The sequence below is a fragment of the Nipponia nippon genome, unplaced genomic scaffold, assembly GCF_047370975.1.
Source record: "Nipponia nippon isolate SJK-2023a ecotype South Korea unplaced genomic scaffold, ASM4737097v1 scaffold_28, whole genome shotgun sequence".
NCBI lineage: Eukaryota > Metazoa > Chordata > Aves > Pelecaniformes > Threskiornithidae > Nipponia > Nipponia nippon.
The window spans coordinates 6169203-6188960 of NW_028262345.1; the positions used below are offsets into that span (position 1 = coordinate 6169203).

Sequence of the window (19758 nt, forward strand, 5' to 3'; positions counted from 1 at the left end):
ATATACTGCTGGGCTGGGTTATCTGCTTGGCACTGCTCATGAGATTTAACAAAGCAACGAGTCTGGCATCACTTTTATTGCTTTTACTAACAATGCAAGTTATTTTCACCACCTCAAATACAGAGCTGTGTAATAAAAGCATGAGGGCAGTACAAATATTCTGTTGACTTAAAAGAAAGCAAGAAGTAGTCCCAGAAGGGAAGCAGGGAGAGGTTATTGATGCTGGTGACTTGGATTTTACTATAAAACAAATCTGGATTAGAGTTGACGTTAATCAGGCTTGTCAGCAGGGATCAGCAGATGTGTCTCCATGAGGATGTGCCTTGCCCTTCCAGAGGAGGAATGTGGTGTCTGTGCCAGCTCAGTCTGCCATGCAACAGGCAGCTTGCTTTAAAATTGTCCCAAGCAAAAATTCTGCTGGGATATTGAGGAAAAGCTGATGTGAACAGAGAGGAAAATGAGTGTGAAGCGATCTGCGATCCCTACACAATGGCTTCCAGGATGGCAACTTTGCCGACACTAATAATAATAAGGGGAAAATGCAGTATACAGATAAAGCAGTCATCCCCCCAAAGGTATTTAGGAAAGCAGTGACATTTAACAGACTCAGTGGTGCCAGCAGAGCCACTAAAAGTTGTTTATCATGCAAGCTCATCCAATGTTCTGGAGATTTGAGGTCAGCCATTTCATTTCCACGAGAATTTGATTTCAGAGTGGTGAGTTCCCCTTGCAATGAGATTTGGCTGTGTTGGTTGTGTGTTTTGTAATGGCTCTGAAAAAAAATAACTTGAAAAAGCTATCACTAAAAAATCATCTGCCCATTCTGAGCTCAGTGGGAAAGGCTGATTGGCTCTTCTATTATTGATGAGAGAAAAAGAGAGCAATGCAGCAGAGCCCTCAGGAAGGGTGTTATACACTTTATTTCTGCGGACTCCAGTGGAACTGGTATGAGTGCAGTACACAAATATTTAGCTGGCTCATTTTCAGTGTCCCAATCTGCAAATCCCCTTCATAGATAGCAATAAAAATCTCTATATGCCCCAGTACACTTGTCCATACCCTGTGTTGGATGAAGTTCCACCTCAGCTTTGACTTGTTTCTTGTAACACAGAAAAAGAACCTCACAGTCTTCAGGAACAGGGGAATATTTTTCACTATGAACCATGGCCAAATTAATAAATTAGTGTGCTTCTCTGCTGAATAGCTAGCTGAAATCTTTAGCATTGTATATTTCCTATCTATCTATACGTGCATAAAACAAGTGGTTTCCTAAGGAGTGGCAGTGCAAGAAGGGGATGGTTCATCAAAAATTCATCCTGGATATTCTCCTCCTCTAGTAGTGATGTAGAAGACAGTGCTGGCTTTCTTACTTTGTTTCTTAGTAGTCCATTATTTCTCTGCAAGGAATCTGGCAGGAGGCCACTCCCTCGGGTAGAGCAGTCTCTTTAACACTGCCCTTTGTCCGTAAGAGTATTGATTTCTGTAAAATGTGGGGAAGTAATATGTAGTCTTAGGATCTTAACTGTGCCCAGCATTGTGGTTTTGAAGTAACTTTCACACAAGATGAGTAACTAGGCTTGCAGTTGATTTTCCAGCCCTTCTTCCTAAATGGCATTAAATTGCTTTATGGGGATCTTTCACTCCAGACAAGTCACAGTTCTCTCCTAGCATAGGAGTTGCCTTGGGTGACACACAGAGCTTGGGCCTCAAAGATATCAGTGACCCCAACAGTGTCTCAGTAAGAAAAATAACCTCTTGTCAGCGACACTACTGAAGCATTCTGGTCCTGAAGGGCAGGTAGAGAAGAAAGCATGCCGATGGGCCTATGTTTCCGAGCAGTTGACTGGAGGATATGATAGAAAGGGGAAAAAGGATTTATCTTCCCACAAGCCCCAGTCTAAGCATAGGCACTAGCAAACCCACAGCAATTGTCTTGCCCGGCCGCCTGGCTATTGTGGGAAAAACAATTAATCATCCTCATCTGATTCTGTTCTGGGGAAAAAAAGAAAAATCTATTACAATCCCAAGGCAACTCTTTGTAATGAACATTTTAAATACGCTACCAAGCTGTTTGTGTTTTATAATGAGCTTTCTAGAAAATATGATATTGTGTTTCTAATAATCCCCTTATTGAAGTGTTATTGATTTTGAGAAACGAATGCTAACATGTATTCTTCTCAGGCCTCTAAATAAGGATGGAGACTTGTGTTAGCTCTTTCCTCTTAAGAGGTTTAGCTGAGCATGGGGTTGCTGTTCAGAAAGCTTTAATTTCTTATTCGGGATATTAGTGACCTCAGCATTTGTGTTGCCAACTCTGCACATGAACAGCACTTTTCTATTATTTCTAGCCAAACAGTCACAGAGATAATTGTTTAGGATGAAAGATTTCTTCTTTTTGGTAGTATCACAGAACAGACAAAGGGTGGTCCTTCTTGTTTCAGCTGCTGTGTGCACATCTATCCAGAGATGACCCCTCCCTGAAGTGTTTGTGCAAACTATGGTGACAAGGCACAGAAAGCAAGAAATAGTTTGCAGATGAGCCATCAGAGGCCTGCAAAGCTGAGCTGGTGGCAGAACAGCAAGCAGGGTAGCTTCATAAGTGCACAATTAATAACTCAAGAGGTAAGTCCTACCCATGCATTACTCCAGAGAGGATGGGGCTGCACTCATTCCAAACCCAAATTACACTCTGGCTGTTGTTCAGATGACTGGGCAAGTGCAGTCTCTTGGGTGTCTCAGCATGTGCCCAACATCACTGTGGGCATGGGGATGCAGCTCCATTGCTCCAACCGTGGACAGAAATTAGTCCAGTTCCTGCTCTGAAAGGGCTCAGCAAGTCTCCTTTTCACATAACCTCTGGCAAATCAGCAATACCACAGAGGTCCAACATATCCCCCTTGCTGATAGATTGAATCCACTTAGATCAGCCCCATTGCCAGGCCCAATATCCCAGCGGAGCATTAGCCAATGCTGCTTTTTGAAACCTACTATCTTCCAGCAGTGCTGTTGGTAATTAATGGCACAGCAGCATGGTGTTTTGGATAAACAAGGTATTTACAGCTCATATTACTCTGTGGTAAAACTCCAGGGTTGTTTTTCTGCATGCCTTGAAGCCAGTCAGTGGAACACACTGAGCCTTTCTCCAACTGACCTCTAATTACAATTGCGTTATGAATGGCTGTTATTATTCAGCCTCTGCCCATTATACTGCTCCTCAATTACAGAGGCTTCCTCTTAGCTTCTATGTCCCTTGCATTTGCTAACTGCTATTTACCAAGTATTTTCAGGTGTGAAAAACACACAGAGCCCCAGATGGGTAGACATTTTGTTCCCTAATTGAAGCCACATGCAATTCCATTATTTTTCAGACCAAAATTGCAGGAAGGTCTGGAGAACAATAACTGTAAGAAAGGAGCACCAGGAGTCAATTAAAAAGCTTGGAAGACCATTTCTGTTAATAGCATGCCAACATAGAAATCCCACTGCAGACAAGGTGGCAGGAGTTCACTCATGGGTTGTAATGATGGAATTTTAGAGAATTCCCCACTAAATCAGAAAAAAAAAAAAAGTTAAATACCTCAGCCTTACTCATCTATACACCTATATTATAAGTCAGGTGCCCTTGAAATCACTGCCAAATAAATGTTATTTGTTATTGTATTAACATATTACAATTATGCCTAGCAGTCCTGAGCTCTGGGAGAGACACGTCCCTACTTCACGGGCAAAATGCAGAGACAGTCCCAGCCCTGAAAACTTTAAAACCTGTGTAGACAAGATAGAGAGAAGAAAAAATATCCATATTTTACAAACATAGAATTGAGGCACAAAGAAACAAAACACGAGCTGGTGGAAAATTTTGATCACGTTTTTTCTTGGCTGAAGACTGTTGGATTTATTGAAGTGTTTTGGAAATGTATGTAAATTTCACCTATTTATTTCATAATGCAGCATAAAAATAAAAGTACTTTGTTACATCTTTTTAAAAAATTAATCACTACATTTTAAATTTTGAAATGATGTTTCATTTTAAACTTAATTTCAGTTGTAATAAAAAAAAAAAAGCCCTGAAAAATGAAACATTTGTTTCCAGATAGAACACATTTTATTTTCCCCAGTTTTCTGTCAGTTTTTCCTTTGCTGGTGATGAATGGAAGAATCAGGTATTAGAATCAGTCTATAAAAGATTTGTCTTCACTGGGGTGGGGGCTATGGCAGAACAGAGAATCAGGCTTTGATGCCCTCAGACTTTTCATCATTAATTGTGCTATGTCTTCTCTCACTTCATGAGCATGGGATGAAGTCCACCAGATGTAGAGGTTAAATGAAACGTTGCAGTCAAACCAAAAGTAGAAGGGTAGTTGAGACTTGGGCTTCCCGAATGTGCTGTTGTGTGCAGTGCTTGTGGTAAGCAAGCTATTTCAAAGCAATAAATGAAAGCTGCCTGACATCCAAGCGGCTTTGCTTTCATGATGCTGAACACAGAGACAGGAGATCCTCTAGCCATCTTCTGATATTATCTGAGCAAATGGACTGGCATCTCTTTCTTGCCCTGTTCTCTTGCTCTACTGCAGGGTTACTGACAATGTGTGGTGAATGGAGGCAACAGGTAAACTCTAGCAATTTAGAGAACACAGTGTGTTCCTTAACACGGCTTTTGGAGCTAAATGGTTCCACAATTAAATGCACAGTTCTGTCTAATAACTGAGTGAAAGCACATGGCAAGTCAGCGTGGAGTGCCAACACATTATTTGTTATAAAATTCATTTTTCTAACTATTAAAGTAATAACTATAATCAATCTACTCATTGCCAAAGCACAAGGATCCCTGTAAAACCAATTCTCAGCAAGTACGTGCAAAATGATGTGTGTCAATAGGATAAATATTGCTTTAAATGGCACAGAATGACAATGACTAATGACACATTATATACATATTAAAGGACTGTTTATATTTACATCTATCATGACAGTGAAGTGTGCAAGCCTCTGAACCTTCACCAAACCAGACAAATGAACTCTGGATACTGCTGAGAGTGCTGCATGGCTCACAGTCTCTGGCGCTACATCCATGGGCAGCTTGGCCACCACACAGACATAGAGGCAAAAGGGCCAGTTTTCTTTTTTTTTTTTTTTTCAAAATGGCAGGTTTCTAGCTATAGTTTAACAGCCATTGGGAGAAAAAAATGTTTGTATCTCCTCTTCTATCCCTAGAATGCAAGATCATTTCAAAGTGGGCTCCACAGTGGGCTCTGTGGCTAGAACTTAAGATCACATATATGTATTAAACATGCATATTCATACAGCCATCCCCAGCAAACTCAGTCTGCTTCTTCCAGCACAGAGCAATGGTGCAGAGAGCCCATGTGAGCAGACATATCTGCAAGGCCTACCATGCAGACTACCTGCCAATGCGTTGTGTAACATATCTCACTCAGCAGATGTGGGATGCATGAGCACAGTGTACCTTGAGGACCACAATGGAGGTTGTTACGCCCTCCTCTCCCTTGGTGAAGGAGCATAGCTGATGCAGTATAGGTAGCTTAGACAAGTTGTTAACAGTCTTCCCTGCCTTGAAAGGAAATAGAAGTCTTTACTCCTTGAAATTTGGCATGAACTGTGAAGCACAACCAATCCTGAGCAACATTCAGTGAGGTCCCGACACTCTCTAATAGCCTTGCTACCTTGCTGGAGACCGTGCTTCTTTTAATGTCAAAAGAGATGTGTTTTTCAGGAAGTTTGCATCCTTTCTCCAAGCAGACTGCTATTGTAGGCAAAAAAAATTTTCTGTTGCTGTCACACACATTAGCTTCAATGAGCTTGTAATTGGACACTGGGGTGGTAACTGGGCTTTGCAACAGGTATTTCCTGATTGTAGTTTGCCTGATTCTCTCCACGGCTTTCTAGTTGTGAGCATAGTACTCACAAACTTGCATGTGTTTTAATTGTTTTGTATTCCTTCCATTGCTATCTGCCCTGGAACTGAATACCCTTGTCAAAGGCATGTTATTGATGTGAATGACTCTAGGTGATGCTGGCCTAGGCTCTGGCTCCTGAGACTCCATCCTGAACCTCAGAACGGGGCTGGGTGGCTCTGAAATGATCTCTCTTTGGCTCAGTATGTGCTGGTTTTACTTTGATTTCTGGACTTTTCTAGCTGGGTGTGCTTTACTGGTGTGGACATGCCATTCATGTCAGGCTCACTCGTGCCTGCAGAAGTTAAAACCAAAAGATATAGGTGAACAGATGCATCTATCCAGTGCATACAGAAACTCAAAGTTTACTTATTGCTGGGAATCAGCTAGCACTTAATTTTCTTCAGCCAGCTGGAACTCCTGCTGGGGCTGTGATTTTCTGCTGAGATTCATTCCTTGTCTGAACTAATAGAAGCAGAAGAGAGACAATCAATAGTTTTGGAAACAGCCTATTTCTTCATGTGCTGCTTGAATATTAGTGAGATTTCTGACCCCTTCCCAATCTTGATTCAGAGTCTGTAGCATAGCATGCGTACGGTCTGTACTGTGATGGTGGATGCAAGCAATCACTTGCATTTGAAGGTATAGGCTACCCTGTGTTTCTCAAAGTCAAGTGTGTTTGCACTTGGCTCAGGCAAGGCTCACATGGTTAGTGGCACGATGCATCTCATTGGGAATGAGGTCTGGACCGTATTTCAAAATAAAAGCTGTAATTACAATTGGCATTTCTGAGTCTCCTGCTGGCAGCAGCCGGCCCCGTCACTGACAAAATGCAGTTATTTGTGACACTGGCTGTGTGGGGGATCCATGGAAGTGGTGCTTAACCAGGTGCACCTGTTTATACAACATTCAACCAGCTGTTAGCAAGAATTCCTGCTTTCATTCCCATGTCCATCCAGCATGATGACGGAGGGAAAGAAAGAACCCCACACTTGCCCATTTGCCCTTCTTTAAAGCCTGTGGTGTGGACCATGGCATCAGCAGACAGTGCTGGGGTGCTACTGCAGCCTGGGGATGGATTTGGTGCTGTGTAGCCTAGAGTAAGACCCAGATGTCACCTGAATTTTCCAGGGCTGACAAGTAGACCAAGATGCAACCTTAAATAAGGCCCAACCTCCCCATGCCTCTGTCACCCAGAAGCACCTGGATGCATGATGCAACATGCATTACCAGCTTTATTAGGACAGGGATGGATCTCGTTTTGAGGCTCCAGAAACATGAAACTGGATATTAAAGTGCTGCCAGTTCTTGTAGCCGTCTGTTCCCAAGGGCAGCCCTTTGCCCCCGCCTCTATCGCACAGCTAGTTGCAGCAGGCTTTCCCAAAGGCAAGTGCTCTCACCCCCTGCTCCAACCACAACAGTGACTGATCACTTATGCAAAGATGACCATCATGTGCTGTGATTTGTCAGATGAGGGCTAGGGGCAGACCGGAGCCATATTGGTGCAACAGTTCACAGAGCACTACCTATATTACTGTGGTTGATCATTATTTTCCCTCACCTGTGGAAGCTTGGAAAGCACATTTAAAACAGCTTCATATCTATAAAAGCAACACCCAGTAGAACAAAAAACATATTCATAATTAGCATTTGCATAGACCTTTCCAGCTGTGGAGATTATCATGTTTTGCAGAGGTGGGGCCATTTTATCAGTATATAGGCAGAGAGGCTGAGACAAATGGCCTCATACACTAATCCCTTGGTGGGAGGTAGGAAACAAAATTGACTTCCCTTAACTCCCATTCTCATGTGTTACCATTTCCTCTCAGTAATAATCATACTAATTCAAACTATGTTTCTTCTTGTATGGCTAAAGCAACTCGTCCCTCTTCTATGCTGTGAACCTTTTTGCCTTCAGTGAGAGAAGGTAAGAATCTGTGTTGAACTGTGAATGCAAAGTGCATTTTGGGGGGCTTTGCATTTTATTGTAGTTTTTGTTTTGAGAGTCACGTTCACACTGCATAGCAACCTACATGAAGGAGGGGAGCATCCATTTCCAAGATGGGCTTTGACACAGCAGTCTTGAGCCATTATCTCTGATTGTCTCTTAGTAACTAACCAACCCCTGGAAAAAACAATATCTCCTGAGAAGCCTGGCTAAGGAGTTGGTTGGAGCTTTTCGGTCTGAATGTAAGGAAAAAGGAGCATGAGACTACATAAGTAGAAATACCCTCTGATAATATGAGAGGTCACATCTGCAAGCTATGAACCTGGCTGAGGGTGAGGTATGTTTCAGAGGGGGACCCTGCCTAGCCTCAGCCAAAGAAAACCCCTCAACTGGATGAAGATCAACTGCAAGGACTATAAACCTCGGATGTCTTGCTTTTCAGGGACACTGTAGCAGTGGGAGTTGCTGTAGATTTGCAGTTACGTAAAACAGATGGGAGTTTTGTGCTCTGAGGAAGGAGGGTGGCCATGGGGCAGATGGATCGCTCTGATATCCTGAAAAGGTACAGATTCTGATGGGGTGGCATTTGGGGAACAGTTAATCAGATGGATTCCACAGCAGATTTTAAAAGAAACAATCTGATGAATAAATGATGTTCATCACTTGCTCAGCTCCAGTAAGAAGCAAATACATAAAATCTGTGAATGCTGAAGGACAAATGGAAGGCAGGAGGGAGACATTTCAATATGGTGTGATGCTGGGGGAGCTTTTATGTTTTGGAGATTTAAGAAACGCATCAGGATGGTTCCTTGGAGCACATAATAATGCTGCCTGGGTTCCTGCTCACAAATGGATCATTCCTTTGTGTCTCTGATGTTTATTTTAATTGCTTGCCTGCCACTTCTTGATGGTGCTCCCCAGGCAAGGCAGCCATTTGGGGCAGCTTCTCCTTTGTGCACAATTTAGGGGGCAGTCAGTTAGTCACTAGTGTGTGCGCAGCTAGACATTGTGCAATTGCCAATGATCTGCCAAACATCTTGCCTGGGTGCAAAGATGGAGGAGAAAGGGACAGCTGGGCTGAGGGTGAACATCTCCATGCTGCACACACAGCAGTCCTTTGCAAAGCTCTGCTTCCCTGGCATCCTTGCAGAGGAAAACACGTGCACACCTAGAGATACCGGTACCTCAATTCCTCTTCAGTTCCTCCTCATGTGCAGACCAATTTTCTGATAGAGACTAAACCTGACAATGCCCCATAGCATTGCACTCACTGTGAGTGTGCTCAGATTCCCACGTGGGGCATCCCCGCTGCAAGGACAGCAATCCTAAAGCTGTAGGGCTAGGGTGGTCCAAATGCCATTTGCAGTGGCAGAGGAAAAGTGGTAAACACAGACCCAGCAGGAGCCCCTCAAACTGATCTCCAGCTGTCCTCCAACATGGCTGTGCTGCAAGGCCAGTGACAGGAGGAGGCACACAGTAGCAGGCACAATCCCTGCTCAGGGAGGCAGCTCTGCCAGCAGTGCTGCTTGCAGGTGGAGGTGACAGGACGAGCTTGACTTGCCAGCTTGTTTACATCTAAAATTAGAAGTGAAATGAGAGAATATTATGCTTACAATTTCCGGACAATTAAATTTAAATATAGTCATTTGCTGTGGTGTTCTGCAAGGTGCAGTTCAGCAGAGCTCCGTTAAACAAGCAGGGGCGTTCTTGTCCTGCTCCAGGGGAAGGTATCATGTGTGACCAAGAAGCTGTCTGGCCCTGGGGATTAATGACCCTATGTAGTCTGAAAGCCAAATTGGAGGAGAGAAAGAAAAAACACTGAATTTTTTTTTCCTTTCTTTTATTAGATTCTGAATAATTAACAGGCAAATCCTGCTCTGTGGCTTAATGCTGTTTTGCAACCCAAGTGGGCCCTGAAGCAAATGAAATCCATGACTTGCCATTCTCAGTTCCCTAGCAACGAGCCAAAGCACGGAAATGTGCTTGGCCTTATCACAACAAGATGTTAAAGCAATTAATATTCATCACGAATGTCTTCCTGTATTGGAAGTGAAGCCCCCTGCTCAGAAAGAGCAGCCCTGGTGTAGGGACAGACTTGAAGAGAGACGAAATCCTGTTAGTCTGAAAACAAGGACGCACATGCCTGCATAAAGAGGCATGTCTGAATGTGAGAGCAGTCACACACTTGCCTGTGTGCACATGAGGAGGCTGCACCCTTGAAAATAAGGGCTTTCTCTAGCACAACGAGTGAGAGGTGCTGTTGTGCATGAGAAAACAGACACATTTGAGGGTTAAATCTTGTGGTTCCATGTGATTCTGCCAAACACAGAACCTGCTAAATTACTTTTGCAGTTTAAACCAAGCTCAGACAACAGATTTCTTAAGCTTGCTTAAGAAACTGCCACTGTCTTAAAATCCCACACATAGCTGGTGACCTGGTCCAGTAATTGAGCTGTTCCATACCGTGACAGCAAATGATCTTTTGGGAACTAACAACGAGGGGTAGATGGGAGAAATGGAGTGCTTTGGCTGCCAGGGACAGTGAAAAACATAGCAGCAGCTCATCATTTCTGTGGGCTGGGCTAGTGGGAGGATGGTGAGGCAGCAGAGAACCAACCTCTTGGCTAAGACAATAACATTCAGAGAAATAAAGTCAAGTCACCTGTGTGGTATAGATGTATCCTTTTCAGGGATGAACGGATCGCAACAGCAGCAAGCAGCAGGAGTTAGTAGAGAGAAGGCAAGTGAATGATCAAGTCTGGCATGTATGCCAGAGAAAGAAGGGCTCTGTGTGTTGCGTGGTGCAGCGTCTCCAAAATTTTACATAGAATCACGTGTCCAGGCAAATTTTTTTTGGACATACCTGTGTTACAGTGGGTGTAGTTAGGTGATTCTGTGAGACAATGTATTAATTCTTGGCTGCTGCACTGAAAGTTCATTCCTTATCCTGCTCTGAGATGTGCAGGCAGCTCTGTAGGGATATGGATAACCTGACTGAGAAATGCATTTTACTTTCCTACAAAAGCTTAGAGCAAACAAAGGTATATTTTTTCATCAGAATTCCAGGAGAAAATTGGGGCATGAGAATGTTAATAAAACAAGCGAACAAAACCCACAGGCCACCTGATCCACCTTCTCTCTCTTGTTGCTCTAATTCTGGGTTTACCTAGTGCAGCGCTGGCCTGTATGCCACCTTCGTGGCTGTAGTGAGTTGTATTTCTAATGGCACAATGAGGGCCCTCAGCAGCAGATCTGAATAAGCCCCAGCCTGTTTATAGCCCCATGCTTTGGCAGTGTTTCCACTTGGATAACCACTGAAGACCTGAAGAAAAGAGTGGAGAGAGTCAGAGAAAGGGAGACATGTCCCTCTCTCATGTATTTTATTTGGCAGTGCAAATTCCCAGATCCATTTTCAGCCAAGACTGTAGAAGCACCCTGAGGCTCACTAACAAGTCCTTAGCTTTTTCCATGTAGCTGGTGTGGGAATAGGCTCCAGCATCAACCTGAAGCCAAACAGGACCTTTGTAACATGGCAGCTTGCTGCAAATCCTTGCTCTGCCTCAGGTATCTGATCCTGCCCCTTCTTCCAGTGCCAGGTGCCATCAGCAACAGCACAGCAGTGACTTGCTTGCTTGATTACCACAAATGCAGAGAGTCTGGGTCTGTATGCTACAGGCAATTCTGGATTAAGAGAAAGTATGCTCAGCTACTACTAGTCAAAAATGTGCTCATAGCACTTTTGTTGCCTGCATCTTTTCGAGGATGAGAAGCAACTTCAAATTTTCTTCTGATATAATAAAGGTCTCTGCCTTGTCATGCCAGCAGACTAGGATGCAGGTTAACACACATTTAATTGACCCCTGGCTCGTTAATTGTTTACAGGGGAAAACAGCAACAGATTTAGAATATTTAATTAAATTCTGAAATTTGGTAGCAAGTTAATTAACATGTAACATTTCCTTCCCTAACAAACACTTCTTAAGATAGGGTAGGCAAGGCAACATTAATTGTAACAATTAATTAGGAATTAAACAGATAATGGGTACAGCTGCTAACAATTAACAGCTAATTATATCAAGCACTTTCAGGAAAGAACTGAAGACTGGTGGGAGGTGCAGATGGGAGAGGTATAGGTAATTGGCTTTAGCCTTCCTGAGACCTTTATAAGGAACCACTCCCAAAGGTGTTTGTTATGCTGCTTTATTCTGTTTGTAAGTAGGCTGTCTGTTTGGGCTTTGGTGTCTTTGCTGCATCAAGAGATCTGCACCAGGTAGGCCGAAGTGCTTGGTTTATGTTTGTGTTACCTATAAAGTAATGTCTTTGGTATTTGCGCTGTTTGAGCATGTTGGCTGGTGCGCAGCTATGCTCCAAAATGTGACAGTATGGGTATTAAACTTGAGGAAGTATTGTATATCTAAAGTGTTGTAGACTCTGGGTAGTCAGATTGCAAAGGTCGTCTTATGTTGTGTATGTGCTTGTGTGGTGTTTGGGTGGGTGAGTTTACGGTGCCTGGAATATGTCCCAGTGTTTCCAACTTATTGTAGCACAAGTCCTCCTGCTGCTAGGAGAGGGACTCTTATGCTCTTGTCTCAGTCTCCTGATGTATTGCCGTGGCCTCCTTCAGTCTAGACCAGATAGCTGCAGTAATGCTGTTGCTGTATTATAGGAATTTGCTACCCACTAGATTGGGGCTAGGAGGTATGTTATTGGTTTGCAAACAAATGTTTTCTGAGCTGTAAATTTCAAGTCATTCAGTAGGGAAATTGTCCTCTTCCAGTGCTTTTTTTGACTGGTTTCAGTGTAGCCATAATTAGCTGAGCAAGGTTGTAGCAGGGCAACCCAATGTCTCAGGGTCAGCCTAGGCTATTGTGAAGGAAAGGAGTTTGCATCTTGTGGTTCACAGTTATCTTTTTTCCGTGTGGGCTTAACCACATGTGAAGGGACATAATTTGTCTCAGGTAAACAGATAACTCTGTCACTTTCAGGGTTCCAAGTAAGGCTGTAAGTTTTGTGATGACTGAGTTAGCAAGGACTGTGAAGAGATCCTTTATAAAAGAACATGTTTATCAAAGGACTTCGATAAGGGAAATATGTAATTTTCTTGATCCATGTTTGGAAGGCTTTCAAGCCCTCAGGTTTTAGAGGAACATCAGCATTTTTTATTTCATTTAAATGGGAACAAATATTTCTAAGAGGAAAATGAAAAAAAATTCAATGAAAAAGCTGCAATTTCTCAATACTTTTTCTTCTTGGTTTGGAAAAATAATAACAATTTCATGTGTAAAATGCCTCAGGACTCTGCTTGCTTCTAAATCCTAAAGTCAATGGTGTATCCAATGCTGAAAAAGCAGAAAGACTTGATGCTTAAGGAGAGTAAAAGATTCTGTTGCTACTGAGACTGTAATGTACCCCCCCCATGGAGGGCCTGCCCATAGCCTGTGCCTTTAACTTCATTTATAAGGGGGGGAAATTAATCTACTCCTGTTCTTCTAGCCATGACAGAGCAGGACTTCTTCCACTACAGAGCACCACTGCTTTTAACTGTCAGGAGAGTGAATACTCCAGGCTAGATATACCAGGGATCCTCCAAGGCTGTGGCTAAATTTGCCACTCATGCTCTTGAAAAGCACAATGGCAAAGAAAGTAACAGCACAAGGCTTTTAATGGGTTATTAAGGCCTGGTATAAATTACAGAGTATCATTGAGACAAAACATTAAATAATAGATATAATACAGTGGCAGTTTTAGGAAGACAAATTGTTGCAGAAGCTATAAATAAAAGGAGTATGTGAAGTGCTGGCACTGTCCCAAAGAACGGCTCTGCTGCTCAGGCATAGAACAGCAATATTTATATCTGTTAGTTCATGGACTGGGAGCATGTCTGCTGGAAGAAGCCTGCTCACTGCCCAACATGCTGGTGGTATTGTGGGGAGGGAGGAAGGGGCAAACAACAGCTACCAGGTACTGGCACTTGGTTGTATACTGAAGATTGCCCCTGTCCCTCTGGGAGCAGGTGGGAGAGAGGGAGGACAAGGGGGACCAGGGAGGGGAGGAAAAGCTGCTTGCAGGCTGTCAAAACTTTTTGGTGTTCCATGATGTGAAAACCCAGGTAGGGTCAGGATGTAGGCCTCTGATAGCTTGTGCTGAAGATATTACAAGCCAGTTGCTTTTATATCCCTCTCAGCTCTTTTCTGTTTTGGGGGTCTCTTGTTAATTTTTGCCTGAAAGTACCATAAAAATGGGTCTGTTTCATATTGAGCGCTTTGAGTCCTTCCTGCTGGTCTGGACAGCTTTTCCCCAGGTCACCCTTGACAAGTATTTCTCTAACTGTTTCTTGGAAGTCTGGCAGTCTCCCCAGGCAGCTAGTCCAGCACAGGAAATGGTTACTGCATTGGTTTCAAGCTTACTCACCTTGGTTCACCTGTCCAGGGTAGGTGGCAGGAGCAAAAAGATGAGGCACCCTCTGCACTGAAGAACAAAGGGCGAATAAACAAGAACAAGGCTGGAGGTGTATTCTGAAATGCTTTGGAACTTGTTTTTCCACCTTAATGAGGAGCGAGAGTGTGAAACATGAAAGATGGGTTCCAGGTCCTCCAAAACCATGCATGGAAGAATTGAAAGGGAGTAAGGTGCTAAAATGTGACAGAGCTACTGCCTGAAGCTGAAACAAAAGTGACACTATGCTTTCTCTTCAGAATTTGGTTGGTTTCTTCTCATTTTTTCCTGTGGGGAAATGTTAAGTTTGTCACTGAAAGCATCTCTCACGAGCAAAATATAACATTTTGACTAGTCTGGGCTCCAGGCTGACCTTAGAGCATTGTCCTCTGGGTTGAACAGAATGCCTCACATTGTTGTTGCCCACTTGCTTTTCTCTTGCAAAATAACAGCCTGTCAGCAACCCACGGTTGTTTTTGTGTCATAAAGAAGCTTGGACTTTGCCAGCACAAGACAATGAAATGCAATAATTCAAGCTGTAAAATCCATCTGTTTGAGCACACTGAGTTTTTCCATGATGTGGAATTGCTAGTGCTTTCCATTTATATTTAAATTCATGCCTGTGGAGATACCTTCCTTTGCCAAAGCAGCAGAGCCTCTAGTTGCTGGAATGAGGAAATAGCTGTGTACGAGCACTTCTCAGAGCCAAGATCAGTGGTGCAGACTCTGCATCAAGCTTGTTCTGCACCTTGAGAAATGCAAATAACTTAGTTGCTGCTGTCACTTCCAAGGTTTGCAATGAACCTTGGAAATGTCTTGTAGGGTTGTGGGGAAACTGGGGGCCAAACTCTCACTGGTGTAGGTGGTCATCATTTGTTTGTGTTCACAGAAGTTGCCATGAGTTGACCTGGGAGTGATGCGCAGGTCCTGCTTTTTTTGCTATCCTTATTGTGTTACATGTCTGGGGGTTTACCACAAGACAGTAAAAGCATTTTGCCTAAGTGAAAATTGAAGAGATGTTAAAACTACAGGGATACTCCTCTTCCTCAGATGCAGTTTCTCATTTAAATCAGCTATTGTGTTAAATAGCTGTAGGTTTGTGCCATCCCAGCCAAATTTATCCACAGCCACTGTATAGTGTGCGTGGATGACTGGGTAACCTTTGCCTGAGGCCTTTGACAGATATCTGTTACCTGCATTGATATCAGAGGATTGAGCCAAGCTGGCTGCAGGACTTTGCCAGGGACAACCCAGTGACATGTTCAGTGAAGAATTATAGGATAACTGGGATGGACTTGCCAGGAAACGGGTGGCATGTGGGGTCCTGGACCATAGTTCATGTAAAATTCCATGCTTTAGCCTGTTCTTTGGTGACAATAACCCCATTCCCTTGGCCATACTGATGTTCCTGTGAGCAATGGTTTGCTGCTTTGGCTGTGTGTTTACCTATTTGAGGAGAACAGACTGAAAAATTATCCTTAATACTTCTTATTCTGAAGTCTTCTGCAGTAAGCATGGATACCATCTTAGGGAAACCTGTGGTGGTGCAGGCTGGTATTTGACTCAACATAGGTGGCTGGTTAAATTCAGCTCTTTCCTTTCTTGTCAAGGAAACCACAAATGGGTTTTTCTATTGTGCAGGAGAGACAGATCCATCAACAGGCAGACAAGTAGGAAAGGAAAATGTGTAGATGTTTTCACATGTGCAGAAGCAATCAGCAAGAAGATATTCCGAGAACTGTAATGTACTTAAAGGAGCAAACTTGGGAGGAATAGAAACCAAAAATCCCTGTATGGCCATCAGATAGGCCTGGCAGTGTTAAAAAAAAAAATCAAACCACATCATTTTTGAGCAGTGTGTTTTATGAGCTAGAGAGGCAGTAAGTGAAAGCAGAAAAACAGTGATGGTGGTTCACGCCGCTTTCACATTAATGAAACTGTGTTGGTTACTGTGAAATTACTCATGGCTTATGCATGGGTGCAGGTATGTAGAGGTAGGCACAACAGTGGGCTTGAAGTAAAACCTTCCTTTGGCTTGGTAGGCAATGGGGGATCAACTTGCAAGTGCAGGGTACATGGCTTAATTCCACTCTGGCATGGTGCAGCTGAACTCCTTGCTGCACTCCTCAGACTGAGGCTTCTGTGGCTTTCACCTCTTCAATGATGTTGCAATAGGATGTCAAATCTACACTGAGGCACCATCAGTGACCAGGAGATTTGAGTCTGCAGGGTGGCTAGTTGTGATTCCAGGAGATCTGAGTTCCGGAGCATTAAAAAATAAATACATTCAGCTGCTTTAACACAGTGAAACACAAGTAGCTCTCACTGAAGCTGGAAGGTGGCATCATGTGGAGAGTTCTCTCCTTAGCAATTACTTGGTTTTGATGATCTGTTAAGGATACAAAGCAAAATCCTGACCACATCACTTTTCCCTCCCTGGAATACTCCCTGCTTGTAATTATCTCTCTTTTGCAAGCACTTGAATTGCTGGAGAAGCACTTAGCACAGAAAAACGAGAAAAGCTTTCAGTCACTCTTTTGATGTTTTTGGCAGATATGGACTACCTGCCAGGTAGGAAGGGGACAAAAACAGCTTGAAACTGTCTTTATGAAGTTGGGGATAGACCTCAAAACAAAGATTAGCTTCCATGTTTCTCAAGGTACTAATCTATCAAGATCAGAATAATGATTAAAAACAAGCTTAACACTCAATGTCAGGTTAAAGGGAATATAGGATTTTGTCTTCAGTGTTCAAATGGAGGCACAGTTAAAGCAGTGATAAACAGAAGCAGGCCAGAAGAATTATGAGGCTCATCAGTCACAAGTTTGTCAGGGGTGTTTGGAGAAGGGGGATGAGGCTGCTTCATGTAATGTAATGGGAATGTTTCTGTGTCATGGTCTGTCCCATCTGACATTCACAAGCCATGTGCATGGAGCAATTTACGCAGGTGACTTGGTTTATCTGTCAGTGATATCAGTAACCAACTGCACTTAAGTGTCTGGCACCACGTTGCCTTGGTGCAGTGTGCTCTTATGCCAGGTTGGGATAGGACTCTTCAAGCAGTGGTTCCTCAGACTCTTGCCAAGGCAGGAAATTCTTGTCTCCTCAGGTCCTCTCAAACTGAAGTAACTACAAAAATTAAAATAAGACCAGAAAAAAGCATTTCTAAACTCTTCATTTTGCTAGGACAGCACAAGACAGATGTGTCTGGATGCATTCTGGTTCCTGTTACTGTTTTCCATTTTAAATGGTTTGCAGTGAGGATATTTAAAAGAAACCTATCCCCCTCCTGCTCCCATCACCACAGATTCACATTCCTAATGAACTTTCCTGCTGCCAGAGCTGTGTTGCAGAGAGTTCATGAGTGATTTCTCCTTGTACTGAGGCTCTCCATTAAGATGCAGTTTACATAATAATTTTAGAGGCATCGTAAGCCACAGTGAATATTATGTGTTAGCCCTCTTCAAAGCAAGGCAGACATCAACTTCTCAGTTACATATCATCTGAGGAGATGTATCTTCTGTGTGTGTGTATGAAGTTTCCCTTCTCATTCTCTGTTACCTCAGTTCTGTTGGTAAAGACAACATCTGTGCTTTGGACTGTTGTTCTGAGGCCTTTATATGTATATGGGTAGACAGGGGCTTTCTCTGCAGTAAAAATCTTGAACAGAGCCGTGAAATGGGTATGGTTTCTTGGCTCCAGCCATAGAAAACACTTCCATGGCTTGAACTGCACATGTTTAAGCAGTAAAATATATACCTTGGAGGTGAATGTGCAGTTAAAAAAAAAAAGGCAGTATGATCTCATTAAAATAAACTTGGGTTTTCTCTGCCTCTGAAGGTATCAGCGTATTTAAGGATGCTTTGTGGCCTTGTGCTTAATATTGCCCTCCATTTCTTCAGTATAATTTAGGGCAGAGATGAGATCACTGGGGATATGTTAGTGCAGAAGAAGAAAATATTTGTAGAACACGAGCTTAATGTAGTGAGCATGGGTAATACTGGCAGTGCAGATGCAATAGCATAGGGATAGGTGTGGGTGAGCAGTGAGACTGTGCAAGTTGGATCCCTGAACAGGTTATACTTGGATTGCTAACACAGCATGTGATACACTGTCTTTGTTGCTGTTATTCACATTGGACTGAAAGTAGCATGGGTATACCAAATTATGCCATAGTTGCAGTTTCACACTAACTGCAACTATAATTGTGACTGACTTCTCTGAAGTGAGAGACTTCTGCTAAGGAGGCAAGTTTCTTCTCTGCTGGGGGAAAAGCATCCAGCTCAAGTAATGGACTTTGGTAGCCAGAACTCTTTAAATGGAGTTTGACTTCCCTGCTCATGTCTCAAAATATTTAAGTCTGGGGTGTGTGAGGTTGTTTTTAGTAGGAGGTCTAGTTTCTTCTGTGAGATTATGCAATATAACTAATTTTTTGAGAAGGAACTGTCTCTTTTTCTCTATTGCTGTATGGCACCCAATGTAATGTAGGCTGTGTTGGTGCTGCTGCATCATTAAAGTCATACCATAAAGTAATACCATTAATAACACCCAGTTTACTCATCCCACTTAAATTTAGTCCTATTTAGTTTAATGAGTTTGACCTAATGGTGAATGTAATGTTTCCTTTTGTGGGTAACATATCTTATAGGAAAGAGGAGATTTGCTCTTTTAGCATTTACTCTTTGGGAGCCAGAGTGCAAAGTGATTCATGGCACCTGCTGAGTACAGAAATTATGCAACTGGCTTCTGAGACTAATCAGGTGCTTCACAAGAGCTGCTGGCAAAAGTTGATGTGGTTTTGGATACTTATTCATAAGTCAGCACTGAGAACTATTTTGAAACAGATGCAATCAGTAAAGGAGAATAAATTTAATTGCTGCTTAATTTAGTGTTCGAGGCTTAAAGTAGCATTGGCAGAAGAGCATGGAGAAGAACATTGCCCTGTGGATTGCGAAAGCAGCACCAAACTGGTCTGTGAATGGTGGTCATTCTTTAAGAACCACCTTTTAGAAGCATAGAAGCAAGCAATTCCACTGTGGTGTAAGTCAAGAAAGCAAGTCTCTACAGCTTCCCGTAGGAGGAGAAGTGGAGAGGGAGGTGTGGATCTCTTCTCCCTGGGATCCAGTGATAGGATGTGTGGGAATGGTTCAAGGCTGTGCTGGGGAGGTTTAGACTGGATGTTAGGAAGCATTTCTTTACTGAGAGGGTGGTCAAACACTGGAACAGGCTCCCTAGAGAGGTGGTTGATGCCCCATGCCCATTAGACTTTGAGGCCTTTGGATAATGCCTTTAACATGCTTTAACTTGGTCAGGCAGTTGGACTAGATGATAGTCATAGGTCCCTTCCAACTGAAATATTCTATTAATGCTTCTTCTAATTAGGGTTTATATACCAGTGTTGAGGTTAATCATCTGGCCAAGAAGCAGGTCTGAGAGAGCAATGGTTCTGATTTCCAGCGC

General features: G+C 43.0%; 1 long non-coding RNA gene across 1 annotated transcript in view; it reads left to right on the plus strand.

The window, feature by feature from the left end:
• The first annotated feature begins 12091 nt into the window (after positions 1 to 12091).
• The window catches only part of LOC148055002 (uncharacterized), a 220624-nt gene continuing 212957 nt past the window's right edge, over positions 12092 to 19758 (plus strand). The window contains exon 1 of the long non-coding RNA XR_015706104.1: positions 12092 to 12133. This is a non-coding gene — a long non-coding RNA (uncharacterized LOC148055002). The remainder of the gene's footprint in view (positions 12134 to 19758) is intronic.